This window comes from Phalacrocorax carbo, chromosome 13 (genome assembly GCF_963921805.1).
Source record: "Phalacrocorax carbo chromosome 13, bPhaCar2.1, whole genome shotgun sequence".
NCBI lineage: Eukaryota > Metazoa > Chordata > Aves > Suliformes > Phalacrocoracidae > Phalacrocorax > Phalacrocorax carbo.
This window is the reverse complement of record NC_087525.1, coordinates 17,832,095-17,852,635: the sequence shown is the minus strand read 5'-3', so window position 1 is coordinate 17,852,635 and position 20,541 is coordinate 17,832,095. Positions and strand designations below refer to the sequence as shown.

The window sequence follows — 20,541 nt, the reverse complement described above, 5'->3', positions numbered from 1 at the left end:
GTTGGTTCTAATAATGATTCCTCCGAAAGCCTATCTGAATTCTCATAGCTAAAAATATTTATAAATCAAAAGGCAATGGCTATTGCAAAAAGTCCTGGAAGTGTATGGATGAGTTTTGCAGTGCGCATCCAAGAGACTGGAAACATCACAGACCCTTTAACGGAGCCGTGCTGGCACCAGCACAGCGCTTCCATGGAGTATTGCCTGCTCTGGAACTGCTCACATACTCACATGTCTGCAGCAGCATTTTTGTGCATGGCAAACTCTTGCAATATGGAAGGTTTTCTTTTCCCTGGCAGTGCAATATGCAAATACACTCCACTGATGCAAAACCGAGCCCACTTAGTGCAGCTTATCATACTGAAATAGCCTCATCAGTGCAAACGCCCAGCATCCTCTTACCCAGGCTGTAATAAGATCTCAATGACATATACAAGGGTTTGTAGGATCAGGTTATTATTTGTGTAACATTAAAGCCCTGTTCTGTGTGGCAGGCAAAAGTATGGTACTCTTCATGGCATTCCATTATAAAGAAAAACTTGACAACACAGTGCATCTATATATCAGGGCATATAAGAATTAATGGCCCTGAGCAGCCCCACCTGGGTGCTCCCCACCACCCCACCCCTGCCCAGGAGCCCTATTTCAGCTCAGCCCTTGGCTCTGTAGTGGGAGTGGTGGTCTCTAGCTCAGCTGTAGCCATGTCTGTGGGTCCTGCTTATCCAGACTACAGACTAACTTTCCAGCTTGACCTTGACTTTGGCCCTGCCTCATCACCATGGACCTGCCTGCTTGTCACTGTCCTTGATGCAGATCCTGATGTGCGGGCTGATCACCTGGCTTGACCTTGGACCTGCCTCATCAACACGAACTTGCCTGGTGAGCTTGACTTCTGGTTAAACCTGGCCCAGGCTTTGGGGGTTGCCCTGCCCTGCTCCCTTGCTGCCAGCCCTGGGATACCCTGCAAGTCCTGGGCTGCAGGGGGCAACTGACCTGTGTTACTCCCCGATGCCATCCTAACAATGTGTTGTGTGTGTCTGTGAACAAGAGAATGAGATTAAGGGATGAGTTACAAACTCAAGAGAGCTTGTTAATAATGGAAGCAGTGACTCAGCACCTTGTACCCTTGCCACCATTAGGATGTGCCATGAGAAGGTTTTTGGTTTTTTTTTCTAGTGTGTCTCAGACCCTGCTTAAGTGGTATGAAATATAGATCATGAATTAATTAGAAACAATTCAACTGCATGATCATAATATTGTTTTTCTTTCCATGAATGGATGTAACTCATCTGTCTCTGTCACAAGTGCTCAAATTTGTCTCTGAATTGTACTCAGGGCCTCCTGAGTTTCAGATTCTCCCTCATTAGGGATTTTAAAATTATACATGTGGTTCTGAGAACCTCAGTCTTTTGGGGGTTTTAAATCTGTCTAGCAATGGGAGATAATAATTCTGGCTTCTTAAATGCAGCCATAAGGCTCCCCATGTAGCAGAGAAGCCTTGTACCTAGAACAGTTGATGGGCTACTTCTGCCCGGCGTTGCAGCACGGGACTAGGTAGGGCAGAAGCAGAACCTCGGTGCGGAGGCACAGACCCCCAGGACCTGCCAGCTCCAGCTCTTTCTCAGCCCCTCCGATGCCCCTCAGCTGAGCAGCCTACCACAGGCAGCCTCCCTGTTCGCTGAATGTGCAGTGAGTGCTGTGCTCTGTTGCCATTCGTCATGAGAGAAGAAGACAGGCTTTTGTCCCCAGCAGACATCTGTCTGTCTTGAAGTATATGTGCAGTTTGGAGTGCCAATTTTCTGGACTCATGCTAAAGACAGCTTTGTCAGGGGAATCTGGTATGTAGTGGTGCTTCTTGGTGTGTATGGGGATGGTTTTATTTCTTCACTGCACATCTTGTGGCCTGTCACATCTTTTGATCTAAAAAAAACACCCTGTACTAAGCCTCAACAGTTCATAAAGCTGTGTTGAAAAATGAAAGATGCTGCTGAAATCAACAGTTGCTTAAATCCACATGGATCGTGTAATGTCTAAAAGCGCCTTTCCCCACAACAGGGAGGAGGTGAATTTAAAAAACAAACACACACATGCCCCCGCAGCTCCCCAAGGTCAACATGTAGTTGTTCAACTCAAGCGGTCAGTCCTGCCTGCAAAGAACAACACACTTAATATTGCTAGACTTGTGATGGAGATCGCAGTAGTGCCAGTTCTCAAATCAAAGAGCAATTAAGGTCCCTGTCCCAAGAGAAGGCATTTGGTTTTGAAGGGTTGTCCATCGAGTTTGCTGGCACATGTACATGTGTGTATTTAAAATTTCTAGGTCTTCTGAATGTATGAATAACCTTCCTCCAGGCTGGAGTCTGTAGCACAAAACCCTCTGAATGGCAGTCTTTGGCACAACTGAATGTGGTGGGGTGTGTTTGTTTGAACCTTTATGCTAGAAAGTGTTTCAAAAGAGAAAGGTAAGAATAAGTGGCTACAGGTTGCTTAATTGATTACAGGTGAGGAATATGGCAATTGTTTACCCAAGATAACCATTTGCAGTAAACACTAATAAAGGAGAAGAACTGACTTAGGACTATAATTAGGGTTGCAATGGCTTCAAACCCAGTAGAGAAGGATTTAGACTGACTGTCAAGAAAGAACACCTGAAAGCAGCAAAGTGTTCAGTCTGTGAAGTGCTGGGGAGGTATTGAGGGAACCTCCACCCAGGTCACTCCACAGTATCTCATTGAGAAAAGAGCACAACTGAGTGAAACTTTCATTCTGGACTTTCATTTGCAGTTCATCTTTAAATCTAAGCTCTAAAGAACACATTTTAGGGAGTGATCCTGCTGAAAAAAAGTTACATCTGCCATCTTTTCCTCATTTCGATCTATGTTCTCTGCTTCCTTTCTACGACACTATACCTGGAGCATTTAAAGAACTAAATTATCAACCCAAAACAAGTAACTCCTTTTCTCCTACCTTCTCTCAAAAAGAAGAAAAACAACCCAGAGAAATGAAAAAGAGAATTTAAACTAGATAGCATCAAGGACATTCCAAACTGAACTAGGCCTTTCAGTTTAAATGTAGTGGTTAATGCTGCTACTGATTAGAATCACAGTAGTCCCTAGATGTCTTAGCTGAGGTTAGGAGGAGGGTAACGTTGCTTTACTCATATTCTAGATTTAAAAAAAAAAAAACAACAAAACAGTCAAAGGAGGTATTACTGTCCATATATGATAGAAGAAGAGAAGATGAAACTCTGGGAGATGAAGTGACTTACTGATAGGAAGTCTATAAGAAAGACAGAAAACAAAGCCAGAGCTTCTGAGTTCCAGCTGGGTGCTTTATCCCAAACCTGTTCCCTCTGTCAGGCCCCGAGAAGGGTTGCTGTTACTTGACCAGCACATTGCTCCTAGGCAAGGTGGGAGCGACGGTGCTTGGATCAGATGGGCTTTGTGGCAGGAGTCGGAGCTGGTTACCGCGGCTGGCTGTGGGTTAATTCTTTATGAAATGAGATTGTTGTTCATGTGTGTCATGCAACTGCACTCAAGAGAGCTGATTTTGATTGCCTGCGTTACCAGCTGGGAAGTCAGAAGTTTGTAATTTTAGAAGCAAAAGGAGAAATGTAATTTCCTGGGCTATAGAATTTTTTTTTAAGCAATTATCCAATGTCTATAGAGTCAACATGTAAACTCGGTGCTAATTCTTTTCTAAGAGGTTAATTGTTATAATAGGAAAAACCCCGCATTGAGCAGGTTCATCACTATATTCAGAACCCCGCTCCCAAGCTGAACATGTTCTCTCTAATAATGCCCAGCATCTATACAGACAGGAGCATTGCTGAGCTCCAAGTCTGCTCCACCAAGAGACAAGTTGATATATTTCCTATTTAACAAACACGAAAACAGTAGCAAGAAGCTTTCAGCAAGACTAGAGACAGTACCATGTGTTTAAAAATCAAAAGACCCTGCTGCCCACTACTGTATTTAATTTCTTCAGCCATAGTATTTTCCATTAGACTATTTGCCTCCGATAGCTCTGGACAGCTGTGGATTTGAAGCCAACGAAGGATTAAAAAAAAAAAAAAAAAAAAAAAAAAAACCACAAAAAAACAAGTGAATCCCTGAAAGGAGCAAAGGAGCAAAGGACATGTAGGCTGAGTGGGCAAAGGGGTAGGAACAAGATGCTCTACTGGAAGCATCTGAGGTTTAGGAACAATTGTGTATGTGTATAATATAGTGTATAATACATAGTGTATAATTTCTCATTGAGGATGTCACTGCTATTTTACAAATATTAATGATTTATTTTTACAGATGCCCCTGCAGAAGGTACATAAAAATAGCTTATTTACTGTATTTCCTAAAATGGCTACATGTAGGCACAGAAATTCAGGGCCTGATTTTCAGAGATGACAAACGCAAAAGAAAAAGGTCAGGCTTACTTTTCCTGGATCTAATGAAGATGGAATTATTTTTCTTGTATTCATGAATATTCTCCATTTACAGATAACTATTCAACTATGTTTATGTTTTAATTTTAACCAAATTATGGTGTTGGATTAAAAAGCCAACATTTGCTGATAAAAACATTGAGATAATTGTGAATGCTCGTTCCTTGGGATGCTGCCTGCTTTGGTAAAGAGTGTTTCTACCTCCACAAGTTTACAATTTAAACGGTATTTCAAATTCTACCATACACAATTCTTAGTATAAGCAAAACCTGTAGTGTAATAGATAATTTGATAATCTCTAAAAAAAAAAAAAAAGCCACCGAGCCCCCAAATTAGAAAAAGCATATTTCCAATGCATATAACCTCATTTGCTTATTCAGTTTTACTACTAATTGAACAGTCTCCTATAAGTCTTGGCATTTGCAATGACAGCATTTGTGAGAAAGTTATTTTTGTGATGTAATGTGGGAATTTATTACATATATTTGTAGATTCCTTTCCTGTTAGATAATTTGGTGTTTGCTTTTTTTTATTCTTTTATGTATCCCTTGCTTCCCAGAAAGAGCACTGAGGCCACAGATGAGCTCTTTATTTAACTTTAAATTATTTTAATTTAGTCCAGAGTTTCCAAAGATTAATTATTTTGTGCACACTACTTCAGATTGCTTCATCTGCAGGAAATTAATTTTCAGCGTTACTTGGAAGTGAAGGAAAACCAACAGATCATTTTTTAAAGTCTGTCATTAATACCGTATACTGTATTTTTCTATTCCTAATGACTGAGATCTTAAATCAGCCATACAAAAATAAGCCCAACCTTGCAAATACTTAAGGTATGATAGTGGGCTCATCAGTGGAAACCTTTCACTGGTTTTAAAGGATTTGGGATTATTCCCTGAAGCAGGTGTATAAGTCCATAAATACACGCATGAGTACCCCCACAAAGAACTTCAAGACTATTCCGTGGCAGTCACACATATTGTTCGGACCATGGCAAAGATGGGTGAGGGTGGACTGAGGTTCCTGGTATGCCCCACTTTCTCTCCCCAGACTGTCTGTTCAGGCATAATTACATCCATAATCGCTCCCTGACCCAATCCAGTTTAGCTTCTGCACTTTTAATGGCAGGTAACTTCTAGGATATCTGAACATCCTCTGCACCTTCCGTGGGGCTGTTAGCGCATAAGCGAGTGACAATCCAGGGGATGACTCGCTGGATGCAAGTTAAGCACCCAGCTCCTGTCGAAAGACAATAAGAGTTGATTAACTCCCAGCTGAGCTTTTGAAAAGATCCAACTTTGCTCTTAGGCCACCTTTCAGATTACAATAATGTGTAGAGAATGCTACTGGCTGCAGTGGAGCAGAATATTCACCTTAGTTCTTAGCTCAGGCAGCATGATATCTCACTTAGCAGCAATAAACTGTGTTAAAAAAAAAAATCTGGCAGCCCAGAATTAACAGAGTGGGCGAAATGCTGTGAGGAGCAAGAGAGACAGCGGTGGATGTTATGGAAAGACACAGGGTCTGATTATCCAGGCGTTGAGAGGGATGGGGAAAAAAAAAGAGGGGATGTTCTGCAGCTTAATTAATGGAAAGAGGCTTGTGCATCTGACAGCAGCCCCTCTGCAAGGTGAATTCTTTCATAAAGAGCCTCATTCATGAGTTGCCAAGACATCCACAACCTATTCTTGAATTCACACAAAAATTAAAAGCAAAACAACTGACTGGCTAATTTAGCGACTTGCAGGATGCAGCTGGTGCTACTGTTTTCACAAAAAAAAGGCCTTTTCCCTTCCACCTCCTAACCATTCCAGTCTTCCTCCCCACCCCCAGCTATTTTGTATCCTGCTGCACCAGTGAGGAGTGTGACAACTCCTGACTTAGCTGGCACTGTGGGATATCGAATAACAAAGGGGAATAATATCAGGATAACAGGGGGGTTCTGGCCAGTGCCAAGGAAACAGTTCTGCCAATCTCGCCGCTTGCCCAGGTCCTGCCATCAGCTGAGAGGTAGAACTTCCTTTTTTTTTTTTTTTAATGAAATAAACAAAGGGCTCCATTATGCCGGATAATGCAACTCCTTCCCTGGCACCTCAATAATCCACCAGCTACCTATCTCATGCACCACCGAGGAGACAGTTTGTGTAGCTCAATGTGTACGAAGAAGCTCCTTCATGTTTCTAGCACTGATATATTATTACCTTAGCTCTTCCTAGCTACTACAGTAGTTGGCATTCTTGTATTACCTGACACAGAAAAACCAGTCTCTCCTGCCCCCCAATCCTTTTTCACTCAGATTTTATTCCTACCCAAAGGATATTTAATACAAAATCCTCCTGTGCGTGACAATAATTTAATGACCAGGGTTAGTCAGGTTGGGAGCCCTAATACAAGCAAGCCACTGGCTATTTTTAAAGCAGCATTGAGCAAATCTAAAGGTTTCTGAAAGGTATTTGAAATGATGTGGTATATTGCCACCTGACTCTGACAGGCCTCCCAGTCTAGCTAACAGAGGTAGAGTTGCTCCAGTACCGGCAGCTATGCGAAGTGACTGAAATAAATTGTTTGTGCAGTCAGAGCTTTATTTAGCGAGGGAACCTCACAACTAATGCTGCCAACAAAGAAAGTAAAGAAAAATGTCGTACAGACCTAGTTAAAACTCCAGCTGGAGATAGCAGCTTGGTCCTTGAGACCAGCCAAGCTCCACTTGGTTCAAGCTGTGAAAGACTAGAGTAGAGGTTGCTCAGCTTTCAAACAATGCAGAGCAGACCTAAGGTTCAGCTAAGCCTGGGCTCAGCAAATTCAGAGCTGGTTTGTCACATGGGTTATTTCCCAAACTCCCATCTTTATGAGAAGGTGGGTGTGCCAGGAGATGCTGAGCAGAAGCTGAACGGGAAAGTGCTCCAACCAGCTCTGCAGTGGGCGAGGGTTTTCACTGTCTGTTGAGTCTGAAATGTGGTGGGTGTGCCTTTCAGTCATATTTCTTACAGCTCTGGCTGCTTGTCTAGTGCTGCCGCACACCAAGGGTTGGGCAGCATCAGAAGAGTCTCCAAATTGCATGGCTGGTAACAGCCTCTACGGTCACTTCAATTCCTTCAGCTTATTAATAGGATTTTAAAAAATATAGTGGAAACTGGATGAGAATGGGATTAACAAAAAATATGGCCAAGCTGTCTCCTCCCCCTTTTTCTCCATGTTTCTTGGCAATGTTTGACCAATAAAAGACTGCCAACAACTTCAAGTCTGGAAATTTTCCCCTGGCTAAAAGCTGAACTAGAATGTAGTACACCCACATCACAGTTGGAAGTTGTGAGGATTCATTCAGTTAGGTTAAGGACTGTCAGGATCCTTTAGAGGCTCAAAGTAACCTTATTTAGCAAAAGTGCCTTTGCAGTCTCTGTTATTGGCTTCTAAGTACTGAGGATGGCCGCCTTTTCATCTGAAGGGCTCAGCAAGTGTGATGCCAGGCTTTTTGGAGAGGCTTTTTTTTTCCCCCTCTCCCTCTTCTTGTAAGGTTGGATCTGGAGAAAGTTATAAAAGTAATGTTCATTAAAATAGAGAGCAGGAGAGTATTCCAGCAGTTTGGAGAGCACAAAAAGCTGTTGGGAAGCTGTGAAAGGGATTTTGTGTGAACGCTAAAGAGAATTCTGCCCCCCTCCCTGCCCAAGCGACAACCCAATATCCCCAAAGGAAACAGCGGGAGGGAAACCTAAACCTGTGGACAAAGTCAACCGATAATGATTGGAGAGTTAATTACTTTAAAGCTCACAAAGACAATCTGAGGTGTTAGAACGGCTCCTGCAAACACCAGCATCCTCCCCTTTCACCTAGACTAACTAATCGCAGCAGGATGGTAGCAAGAAGGACCTGAGCAGCCTCTGGTTATGGCAGCTTTCACTATCTCTGAGCAGACTGATCTTTATTAATTTTCTTTTCCATCCTTCATCTCATCAGCTGCCCTCACAAAGTATTACCATAAATGTGTATAAAAACACAAAGCTGCATCAAGTTCCGTGATGCTGGTTGATAGAGTCCTGCAATATTCCAGGCCTTCCTCTTGGGATTAGCCTAGAAAACACTTCTGCACAGCAGCAAAATGCTTCCTGTCATATCGGTGCGTTTTACATGGCAGAGGGAGAAACTTAAATCCAGTATAGCTGTAACTAACAATTTAGTGTGGAGCCTAGGTGCTAATCCTTTTTTCTCCAGCAAATTTGTTTTGAGTCACACTTTCTATTAAGATTCCATTTGTGAGGTTTAACACAGGATTAGCAGGTGTTTCTATGGAAAGCATATAGAGTTTAAATACATCGGCAGGGTATTTCAGACTATGATAAGCTATTGTTATAAAAAGCCCTATTGACCCATCGGACTCGTAAGGATTGATTACTATTTATTAAAACATCTATTAATCACTTACTAATCCTTTATCGTGTGTATAAATAGAACCTCCGTATGCACTTTTGTGAGCTGCTGTGTATATGAAAGACGCCGCCTTATGGGATACTACCGTGCATAAGAGCCACCTGGCTTTTTTCTGCTTTGCTTTTAGCCTTTTCCTTTGCACTCCTAAATTCTAGTTATCCCAATGCCTCTTTAACATGTTTTTTTGCTGTTAATGCTGCAAAAAGACATGCTCCTGCTAAGGTTTCAGATATGTGTTAACAGGCCACTAGTTTCTTCTCCACGACTAGCACAGCTACTCCATACCTGGGTCTCCTGAGGCTAGAGCAGGGCCCTTGGACCTCAGGCGGCCGGATTTTTTCCTTAAGCTGGCATCCTCTTCTAACCCCTTCGCTCTGTGCTTCGTACCTCTGGCTGGAGAACAGGAAAAACAATATGCATTCACCTAACAGAGCTCTTATAGGAACTAATTAATTAAGAATTGTAAAGTACTTCGATGTAGCAGTGTGGTATATTTGCCACAGTAGAACGGAACATGTGGGATTTATTACAAAAAGTCACTGTCTCCATCCCTGTGGGATGACAGCTGATCTACCACAAACACTTATTTCCAAATTACAGTATTATGCCAATTACAACTCCTGAGTCGAGACTGTTACAGCATTTACCTTATAATCTGTTAGTTTCAGGAATTAAAAAGCCCCCAAATCAGTAAGATGGCAGCAGGAGAATATTTTATGCTATTATTCAATTTTACTAAATGTAACAGAGGAGACAGCAAACGATCAGAAAATATGCCCACAGGTTATTCACTTTGTGTGTGCCTCTGTGTGTATAAATATATGCATGTATATATTCATATCAGTATTTATTAATAGTGCTTAAATTGGGCAGTGATGCTCTGTCATGTCCAGCAATGCGTAGCCTCATCCATAAACCAAGAAACATTCTGTCTGCATTCAGAGAGGTAGACTTTGCCACATGGATTAATCTTTCAGATTACATTACAATACAAAAGGCTGAGAAAAAAAAAATATCTGGGAAGCGAAAAGAGAAGAGGCTGGTTTAATCCCAAGAAGTAGGAGATAGAAGGCTAGGGCTATGGGGAGCAGCGGAGCCCACGGCAGGTGAGCCAAGCGGGGCAGGGGGTACAGGTGAACACACGGCCGGGACGCGCGTGGGGCGACTGCAGAGGCCAGGGAGAAGCTGGCTGTGCTCTTAGGAGGACTTTTCTCCCCAGGGTCACTTCTTTAAACAGCGTGTGCCAGGGGAGGCAGTTTCCAGGTGACCATAGTCACACACACGGGTGTCTATGGTCATTATAGAAGGAACATCCTGGCTTTGCTGAAGTCATGGGAAGTTTTGCCAGGCTTTGATGGGGGTCAAGGCTTCACCCCCTAGCAGCTCCAAAGATAAACAGGGATCTCTCACCGTACCGACGTGGACAACTAGATAATTGTTGCTGAATATGTAACGGCCCCCCTAGTTCTAGTGGAACTGCACCAGCGATTAAAGCCCTCGCAGGGAATTTCTTATTCTTATACATGGCAGTAATTTCATGCAGAAGAATTTTCCCGCTGATTTCAAATGAGTGTTCAAACTCCAATTTAGCATTCTTTTTTGTATACTGATGGATTTGGTCTGTGTATGGCTGGGCGTCACTTAGGCGGTAGTCTCCAGCTTGTCTTACACCACTGCTATACATAGAGCAGTGCTAAGATTTTTGATTTTTGAGAACTGAATTTAACTCAGACCACATTCAGCCTTTAACTGCTCGCTTTCTCTTACTTGTGACCCAAAACCAGCGACCATACTTGCATTTTTAGAATAATCCTGAGGACTTTTGGAAGGAAGGATATGCTTACTAGATACAGTACAATATAGATGTGCAATCAAATATATATTTTCCACGGGGCAGGGGGGAATATATCCTTTAAATAAGGATATTTAAACTATAATTAAAGCAAGGAAATTAATGGAACAGAGTGAACTGGGCCATAGTACTGCTTTCTAAAAGCAGATGAGGGAGTAGTTTTGATTTTAGATACATTTTTAAATATCAGCGACATCTTTTTAGCAGAGGGAATGGGTGTATTCAACATGTCGTGTCTAGGCACCTGTTACTGTGCAGGGCATTAACCATCATAGTTCATCACCTTTGTAGTGGCTGCAGGAGAGTAAATCCTCCAAAGTCTGACAGTAGAACACATGCTACGGGTTGAATTTTATTGCTTACACTATCTTCCTTGATGGCCTTTTAACTTTTCCATGGATATTTTTAATGAAGTTTTAATTTTTTTTTTCATACAATAGGACAAAAACATTTCTTACCTAGATCACAAGGCAAAATGCGCACAACATGTCGGACATTCTCAATTAGATCCACAGTGTTCCAGGTACTTATGGCTCGTCTGTGTAACATGCACTGTCTCACATTGAACTGCCCTAAATTCTTTTGAAGTCATTATTTTGGGAAATAGCATAACTGACAGTGACAGCGGGTCCGAGTTCACCGGAGAATGACTCATGTATGAAGAGGTTCGTGCACTTAACTTCACAATTTGCATAGTGTTGGGTACACCTGTAAATGTCGAGATCCACAGGAGTCTCTCTTCAAGCAAAAGGTTCTTGAATATGTTAAAAACTGGAACACAACACCCAGTGACATATTGTCTTATAAAATTTATTTTTAGGAAAATAATTAAATTAAGAAGAAAGAATGAAAGTATTTAATCCAGAGACTTTTATGATTTTTCTCTGTGCTGTTACTTACGTCTTCAGCACACTTGTAATTTCAAAATGGCCAGATTGTCGAGTTTTCTCAGTATTTTGTTTCCTGAACTGGATGCGGCCATGCCAAGTTTCAGTTTCAAGAGATTATTTTTCTGCTTTACCACTAACCAAGTTGTAAATTTCCCAGAAAGAAAAAAAAAAAGTTTATAATGGAAATGTTGACACAACATTCAGAAGAGTGTTGCCAATGTGAAGCTCTGCTACAAGTTGTGCTCTAATGATTTATATTGTTTCCAATGATTTAAAAACTATTTTCAATCACAGCCAAGTCCTGCATAATACATGAACCTTGAAGGGTTCCCCAACAAATATTAGGTCTGTACACATTTCAATTTCCCGCTCTACATTTAAAAGGCTGCATCTGGCAGTTAAAAGACTGAAACCTCAGTCAACAGGTATGGTATGATAGATACATGCTGGAGTATTATTTTCACCTGGTAGCTCTCTGTAAGTAGGTCATTCAATTTTACAGTGCTCTAAAACATCACCAAAGAGCTTCCTTATACAGTGTCGCCAGCAACTGACTCTGAAAAAGTTGCACTACCTTAGTGCTTGGTATTTTATTACGGACACCTTGTTCGCTTGCTGGTCTACATGCAGTACATGATCTAGGAAAGACGTTCTTAACTTATTGTAGAAGCTCATTTTCCACCCACTCTAAAAGTAGATTTTTTTTTTTTTCTTTTCCCTTTATCTTTTCTTCTTCAGGACCAGGTATTATTAGAAAGCTTTGCAGACAGGCACCTAATGCAACTTGCCACCCAAAAGACATGGAAAAGAGGATGTCTCGAGTCCGCTGAGCTGGGCCATGTCTCAGGTTTGGGAAGATGGGGGGGTCTAGCTGGTGCTTGCTTGAGTAGATGCGCAGGTAGGTAGATTACCCTCTCCTGCCTTGTGTGGTACCCTGTGGTATATAACCCATGGTATTTTGTCATGCCACACTTTGGTGAAAAGCGGTGTTTGCTGGCCACGGTGGTGAAAACCATCACGGATAGTAGTGCTACACCTTTGACATGGTGAGTGGCCTTTGGCAGCATGGCTCAAGACAGCATGGAGAAAACGTTCAAATGACTTTTTAAGTCCATATGCGTTATTGTCCTTTAAAATATATCCCTCGTAGCATCTTGTTACGTTTACAACAAACTCAAGGGGAGGACAGCATCTGTATTTGCTCACCCTCCCTTCATCCCTCAGACTAATTATGGTTGCCTCAAAGACAGCCCTCTTCCTCCGGCCAGAGGAACTGTTCAAGCCCCTCAGGAAGGATCTGCCGAAGCCTGCCCGCGGCGGTGCCTCCATGGAGGCGTCTTCGGCCGCCCCACGCCGGACGAAAACCCCAGCCCAGCCCCGAGGACGGCGGGAGGGCCCCCCGGGAGGCGGCGGCGGCCGCTTCCCCTCAGGCCGCCTTCCCGCCCAGCGCGCCCCGCAACGGCCACCCGCGCGCCCCGTCCCTCAGCCCCGGTCGCGCCTCCCCCCAAACTTTACTGCCTTTTTTTTTTTTTTTCCCTTTTTTTTTTTTTTTTTTTGAGGGGAAAAAGGAGGGGGGGAAGCTCAATTTCCCACTTGCCGACAGCAGATAAAAAAGTGGGGAGGGACCTCTTCTGTCACAGCCCATGTAGATTAACCTTTCAATTAGCTGTTATCAGGTCCTGTGTCTTAGCACCAGTCCTCGCAATCTGCGTCCGCCCGGCACGGGGAAGGCTGGAGGTCTGGGGTGGGCTCCCGCTTTAATTTCTGAATTAATGATAATTGTTCGTGCGGCTCCCCCTCCCCCGCCGCGAGCCGAGCGCCGGTGTCTGATCCGCCCGTCCACCTTTTAGTGTTTTGGAGTGAGAAGAGGAGCCCCGCGGAGGAGGAGGAGGGGAGACAAGGTATTCTCTCCGTATTCATCTTCTTCCACCCCCACCCCCCCCCCCCGCGAAGGGGCTCGCAGAAGGTAACTGGTGCAATCAATCCGCTGGCTGGGGATTCCCTCCACCCCCTCGCCGGCTCGTCTGGCTCTCCCGGCTGGGGCTCGCCAGTGTGTATGTGTTTGGGGAAGGGGGTGGGGGGAGGATGTGTTGTTGTTGTGCTCCTGGCTCCGGTTGCAGCCAGGAGAGAGAGCGAGCGAGCGAGCGAGAGACAGAGAAGGGGAGAGCGAGAGAGAGAGAGGAGCCGCGATCGCGTTTCAGGGGCAGCACATTCCGCAGGAACCGCTGCTGCAGAAACACACACGGGCAGAGAAAGGAGGTCATTGCAAGCAGAGGGGGGAAACCTGCATCGGAGGTTAGATTCCCAGGAGTTTCTGCGGGGGGTAGCAGGGAGCATGCGGTGGGTTTTGTTGTGCGTTGGGTGACAGGCTGCAATTTGCCATAATGACCCCCCTCTCCCTCCCCTCTCAGTGCAGGGGGCTTGTCACTAGGCTGGGTACTTTTTTTTTTTCCCCCTCTCTTTTGCGCTGGAGGCTGATGCACGTGTTTGCAGGCGCTCGCGCTTGGTGAATGCATTGCGATGCCGTGCGTTTTGCAGGGGAGGGGGAGCGGCGGCAGGAGGCGACGGCCGGGTGGGATGGGGCGGGGAGCGGGGGCGCGGGGCGGCGGAGGGAGGCAGGGGCGGCGGGCTGGTGCTGCACGCGCCCGCCGGCCCCTGCGCGGCGGCGATTGTTCCTGGGGGTGACGGACGAGTCCCCCGCGCCTCGCGTGGCGAAACTTGCGGGGACCCGCGTGCTGCTGTCGAGACGGGAGTCATTGTCGCCTCCCCCCCCCCCCCCTTTTTTTTCCCCCTCCCCGCGGGGGCGCGCGCGCGCGCGCACGGGGAGCGCCGCCGGTGCCAGGCTCCCCGGCGGGCTCGCGCCGGCGGCGTGCTCGGCTCCGCTCCGCTCTCCCCTCGCTCCCGCCCGGGCCGGCGGCGGGCTGCGAGGCGCGCGCGCGACGCGCGGTATTTCAGGCTGCTGGTTAAGTGTGTGTGTCGCGCGCCCTCCCGCCTGCCGTGGCGGGCGCCGCCGGTGTCGGCGGCGAGCGATTGCCCTCCGAACTAACTTCAGGGGCGGGTGGGGCGGCGGCGGGTGGGGGAGGGGAGCGGGGCCGGGGACCAGACGGACGGCGGTGGTAGCCAACGGGAGGGCGGGCTCGCGGGAACGCCCGCCTCCGCTAGCGGCGGGTGGCCAATCGCCGGCGCCCGAGGCCCAGCAATTGGGCGGGCAGGGCTGTGGCGGGCGGGCGGGCAGTGCGGGTGTGTGGCGGCTGTGGCAGCCAGTGGCAGCCTCCGGCACCGCCCTTGCTCGCGGGTAGGCGGGGTTGCGGGTGGGGGAAGGGGCGTGCCTCATGATTGACACGCCCTGCCTTCCAATGGGAGAGGCGGGCTGGTTGCCGGGCGGAACGGGGCCGGTGTGGGCGGTTGATGGACACGGGCTCGCGGCCTGTGAGCGCGGAGCGGCGTGCGCAGGACGGCCCAATGGCGGGCGCCGGTGGGCGGGGCGTGGGGTAGGTAAGGTTTTAATGAGCCTCCATTGGACTGTAATCAGTGTCATGTCGGATTCACGTTAAGTACAACAGGGCGAAACAAAATGGCGGCCTAGGTGAGGCGCGGCGAGGCGCGGCGCGGCGGCAGGGGGAGTGGCGGCGGCGGCGGCCGGCGGCAGGGGGTCAGCGCGGCGGCGGAGGCAGCCGGCTGGGCGCAGCCCGGCAGCGGGAGCGGGGGCAGAGCCGGCAGCAGGGGGAGCCGCTGCGGCGCCTGGAGGAGGCTCCTCCCCCCGCGGCCCCGGTCCCGCCGAGGTGAGTGGTACCGGGGCGGGGGCGGGGGGGGGGCCGGCCCTTGGCCTGCCTCCCGCGGCGCGGCGAGGGGCCGGGCCGGGGCCGGGGCCCGCTGCCCCCCCCGGGGTGGGTGCAGGTGCACGCCGTCCTCTGCCGGCCGCCCTGCCCCGCGGGGCCGCCCTGCCCCGGGGAGCAGAGCCTGCGGCTTGGGGTTTCTGCCTTTGCCATGAAAAACCCCAGAGCGAGGCTCGGAGGGTTCCAAAGCCGGCCCCGGCCCGGCCCCTGTCAAACACAACAATGCCTTGGCGCTGGGCACTAGGCGTTGCGAATCGCCGTGGCTCGGGTATACTGCAGGAAATTTTAAGTAAGTTGGGGAGGGGAATATCCAAGCTCCGAAAGCTGCCTTTCAGAAGTGATATTCACAAGGTATTTTCTTTGCCCAGACCTCACCTTTAGCATTCTGTCACTGAGCATTGAAAATAACCTGCTCTGCAAAGAGCAACCGTATTCCCCTTCTGTTGAAAATCCCTATCCCAAGAAGAAATGTTTTCAGCAAAACCATTTTCCCAGGTTAGCTGCTGGCAGTGAATAACGCCTTCCCGTGCTCCCTGATGCTCTCTAGTACCATTTTTTTTTAAAGTGTTCAGAACTTCCATGGAGGAGGGTGGATTTGGGTGATTTTGCTGGTGTCATGTTGTGCTGATGCTGTTTCCTCTGGCGGTGCTTGCTGCTGTCATGTCATGAACTGCTTTTTAGTGTATGATCTTAGAGAGGCTCGTGGGGCATCGCAGAGTGCAAGCACTTCATCAGTTTGATTTACATGCACTGCTCTTGCTCCCCACACCCCCAAGTCTGTGGTGTAGCTCTGAAGTTACTGTAATGCCTCCTCATCTGTCTGTTTAAAGCATGTGGAAGTGTCATTGCCCTTCCTTGTTATAGGTGAAAAGTGCATGTGGCATAAAGAATAATACAAGAGCTGGCTTCATGATCTGGGTAATTTTAAGAGTGTCATGCGTGCTGGGAGTCCTTGCCAGGATCTTCTTTCTCTCTGCCTCTTTGTAGGTGCATGTGTTTTGCGATGGGGAAGCAAGTATCTTGTCTCTTCTGCATCATTAATTGAGGTGGGGGTGGAATACAGAGTTGATTAGCTGCAGAATTCTAAGTAATGGCTTGGAGGAAAGAAAAATGGCAAAAAGCTCACTGAATGCAATGGCAGTCTCTTCTTCCTCCTGTTCTGCTGCAATCCTTACCTGACCCTGATGCTGCAGCAGAGAGCTGGCCTGCTGCTGCTTCTCCTGAGTGTGTGCAGAGCAGGTAGGAGGGAGCAGAATGAAATCGTGCTTCACAGGTCACCGGCAGGTTGCACAAGTTGCTGTCATCTCTCTTTTCTCCCTCCCACCCTCCCCTTTTTTATTTATTTTTTTGGTAGCTGTGTGAACCTCAGTTTTTAAAAGTTTAACCGCGTTTATACTTAAGACAGCCAAAGTGAATTTTTCATGAATCTCTAAAAAAGAAACCCCAAAACAAAAAAAAAAAAAACCCACACAAAAAAAAACAAACCCCAAGACTTTGGATTTTATTTTGTGAAATGCTTTGGATACTTGTGTAATAACTTTTGATGTTGTTTCCTGGGGGCGGGGGGAGCATAGCCAATTTTTTTTTCTTTTTTTTTTTTGTCTACATGGCTCATTTTCACAATCTGGATCACTTGGAAGTAATTCCAGATACTAGTTCAGTCCTTCAGACCTTATTACAGGATTATAGGATTACTGATGACACCTGAGATTGACATGTTCAGTCAGTGCATTCTTTAATTAGAACAAGCTGTACAGTAGGTGTGTGTGCTTTATAAAGGACATATTTGCATTAATTCCAAATCCCAAGCTGCAATTTTGCAACTTCTTTGTATTAATCTGATAATTTATGACTTAGGTAAAGGGACAAGCCTTGACTAGAGATGGCTTTTCATGTTTTAAAGGTAATGTATTGTGCTTACCCCTCCGAATGCTTATGTTCTGCAGCTCTTCAGTAGCAGGCTTGTTAACGGACTTGGTCAGTAATGTAGTGCAATCAAACTTTCTCAAATGTTCTTATTTTCAAAATCAGATACCACAGAGTGTAGAAGCTGAAATATGACATACAAGGAGCTTAATGACCATTGCCATAAAACTTGGAAGTGGTCCTGTGCACTTAACAGTCTGGAAAATCTCATCTGTGATTGGATGGGTACTGTTGAGGGTTTGATTAAACGTTATTTAATTACAAGGGGAGGAAAACCAATAAATAGATGTGAGTGCCTGCTACTAATTTATAGTCAGTCTTAAAAATTGGTATTTCCTCAAAATCTGTTTGGGCAGGCATCACGCTTCTTATTATAAATGATGTATGACCACCTTTCTGTGGTTTTGGTGAAAATAAGTTCTAAATTTAGTAACCTGAATGTTGTTTTGAACTTCTGTGTGTCCTCTTATGTTGAATCTGGAAAGTTTGTTTCTAAAGCCGTTTGTCTTGTCTCTTATCCAGTTGCTCAGCATGTATGTGTACATATCTCTCTATTGCCAGTCTTGGATCAATCTGTCTTAACTTGATTCATGAAAGGCTTCTGTAACTTATAGCTCCAGGATCACTGAGCTGAATTATATTGCTGGCAAAGATGTCTGCTATTAAGAGGTTATTCTGAATCTTATGTATGGCAGACCTTGTCTTATCAGTTGTGGAGGTTAGGGGGCTAAACTTCAAGTACGTGTGCAGTCAGAGTGGCAGAATAAGAGACGCTTGGTTGTGGAAAAGCAATTCCAAAACTGAATAGGGTGAGCTTTGAATGGTTTCCTAAAGCAGAATGAACTTGGGTTCTGTTGGAAGGTGTGAATTTAAGATGTCTTGATTTTTTCCTCTCGAAATATCCTGCCCTGTATGTTGGAAACTATGCCCCTGCTGATACACTCAACTAGTGTTGATTTAGTAGGCGCTAGTATGCAGGAGGTTGTATTACACATAGGGATTTTTAAGTAAATAAGTAAAAATGTAGTTCTGAATGTATATTGCTGTGAAATTGCTGTACCAAGCAGCAGGCTTGACGTGTAGATACAGGTTTATGCTCACCTTTTGCCACAGTCACTGGCCAGTCAAAATTCCTGTAACCCACAAGTTACAGCATTTATACCGAAATGTTCATTGGTGTCCACGTGCTTGGAACAGACCCTGCACTGTGTGTTCTGGAATTTAATGGAAGTGATGTGGTTGCTTGTATGAAATTTAATACAACAGTACTGCAGTAGGTTTAAAAATGAGGCAAGTATGTCTGACTCAGCAAATGCGGTGTTCAGCATTTAATTAAGTACTGTCTTCATGAAGACTCATAGTAGAACACCATAACTAAGAAACTTTTAAACTTAAAAGCAGCTTTCTAGGAATCCGGGGCTCTATATGTAGCTACAGAGAACTTCCAAGTCCATAGGCAAAGCATATAAAATAGTCTCGGTGTGAGTGAGCCTCCACTATATATAGTGTTCTGCTTTGTTGTATTATTGTATGTTCTCTGTCAGAGCTGTGAATTTACAGGATTCGTAATACCATGGAAACTTTTTTCCTTCCCTATATTTGTCTGCATTTTGCAGCTACGGTGTTATTTTGGAATTACCTGAAAACAGTGAATATAAACAATGCAGTCAGGGAAAGAATGGCTTTTGCTAGCTGGATTAAATTAAAATGTATATTTACAGAACAAGTTATTTTTTTATTACAAATACTTGAAATACACAGGCTGTTACCAAATGTAACTTGCGTGAGTGCAGACTGGGAGCAAGAAACAGGATCCAATCCATGTAGATCAATAGGGTTCAGTATGAGAGCCAATTAAACACTCAGGCCCTGCATTTGTATCGGGAATGTGTCTCTTCATTCTGGCAGTCAGCTGAACTTCCGTATTTATAAATCTGAAAGTGCTTAAGCTTCAATCAAACCTAAAGAACGACAGATTCATAAAATGAGTTGATTAATATATCTACTATTTGGGTATAGAAGTAGTTTATATTCACGAATAACCAGCTGCTCTTTTGTTACTAATTGTGTTGTGTAGGTGTAATAATGTGTGAAACATGATTTGGAGTTTATATTTAAAGGTATTTTTGAGGGGGTAGAGGGAGGAAAAGGTATGGGACCAAAAGTGGTTTTAATACTCATTCTCTTCACGGTTGCACAGGAGTCTTTTTAACAGTTTGAAAATAGTTTAGATTATTGTATCTATTCAGCTTTTTTTCCTATTTATAATTTACTCAAGTTTTGAACATGATTGAAATGCAAGAAGAATTGAATAAAAATCAGGTCCAAGACTTGTATAATCGTAGATATTATTGTTAGTTATAGGCTGCTTGCTGTAACTTCATAAATGTAGTTTCAGATTAACTCAGTTGTAGATTTTGCTGTGAAACTGGTCAATCTTCTACTTTACAAGATAACCCATCTATTAAGAATGAAGATTTTCCTCCTCTGGTTTATATTTGTTTTCCTTTGATCTGAAGTAATTATACAATTCTGTTAATGTCTTCAAAAGTTCTCACATTTCATGGCAGTAAAAACTACTATCTCAAATATATTTATTTATTCATTAGGTGACTACTGTCGTAGTTTAATTTGTGGGGCTTTTTTCTCTGTGGGTTTTTTTTAAAATCATATATTGTCCTGCAGTATGAATAAACTCCTGATCAAGAGACTCTTTCAGGTTTCTTATATAAGTTTTTGTAACCACAGACTTTTCTATTGGAGTGATGTGTTCCATAATAAGTAAAGAAAATTGTTTGTTAAACTGTGAGTCACTGAAATGTATTTTGTCATTGTGACCTCTTGATATGTCTTCATGCGGACCGTGTATTTCTGTGAAAATGCCTCCTGTTACTTCATTCTCATTTCTGTTCCTAAGAGTTTGTATCAAAAATGCGTGCCTCTTTATTGCACACCTTAGAATGAGAAGTGCCTTGGTGACTCATTTGTGTATTTTAGGGTACCTAGGTATTAGGGAAGGATGTAATATTAGTGACTCAGTTCTGATATTTTGCTTTTGATTTTTCTGAGTTGTAGAATCAACATACGGCATGGCACTTAGTCTACTGTAAGAAATGGCAGTGGTTAATAATTTTACTTTCATCAGTTGAGGATTGTTTTTTGTTGGGTTTC

General features: G+C 44.9%; 1 protein-coding gene across 7 annotated transcripts in view; it reads left to right on the top strand.

The window, feature by feature from the left end:
• Window positions 1-13,320: 13,320 nt before the first annotated feature.
• KAT6B (lysine acetyltransferase 6B) overlaps window positions 13,321-20,541 on the top strand; it is a 117,369-nt gene continuing 110,148 nt past the window's right edge. Inside the window, exon 1 of one of the 7 annotated variants that reach the window (XM_064464950.1) lies at window positions 13,321-13,509. The gene's annotated coding sequence lies outside the window, so the exon portion shown is untranslated. Of the gene's footprint in view, window positions 13,510-13,747; window positions 13,904-15,109; window positions 15,195-15,236; window positions 15,391-15,646; window positions 15,734-20,541 lie in introns of those variants that run through there. The other 6 variants (XM_064464947.1, XM_064464953.1, XM_064464954.1 and 3 more) reach the window with 6 other exon arrangements.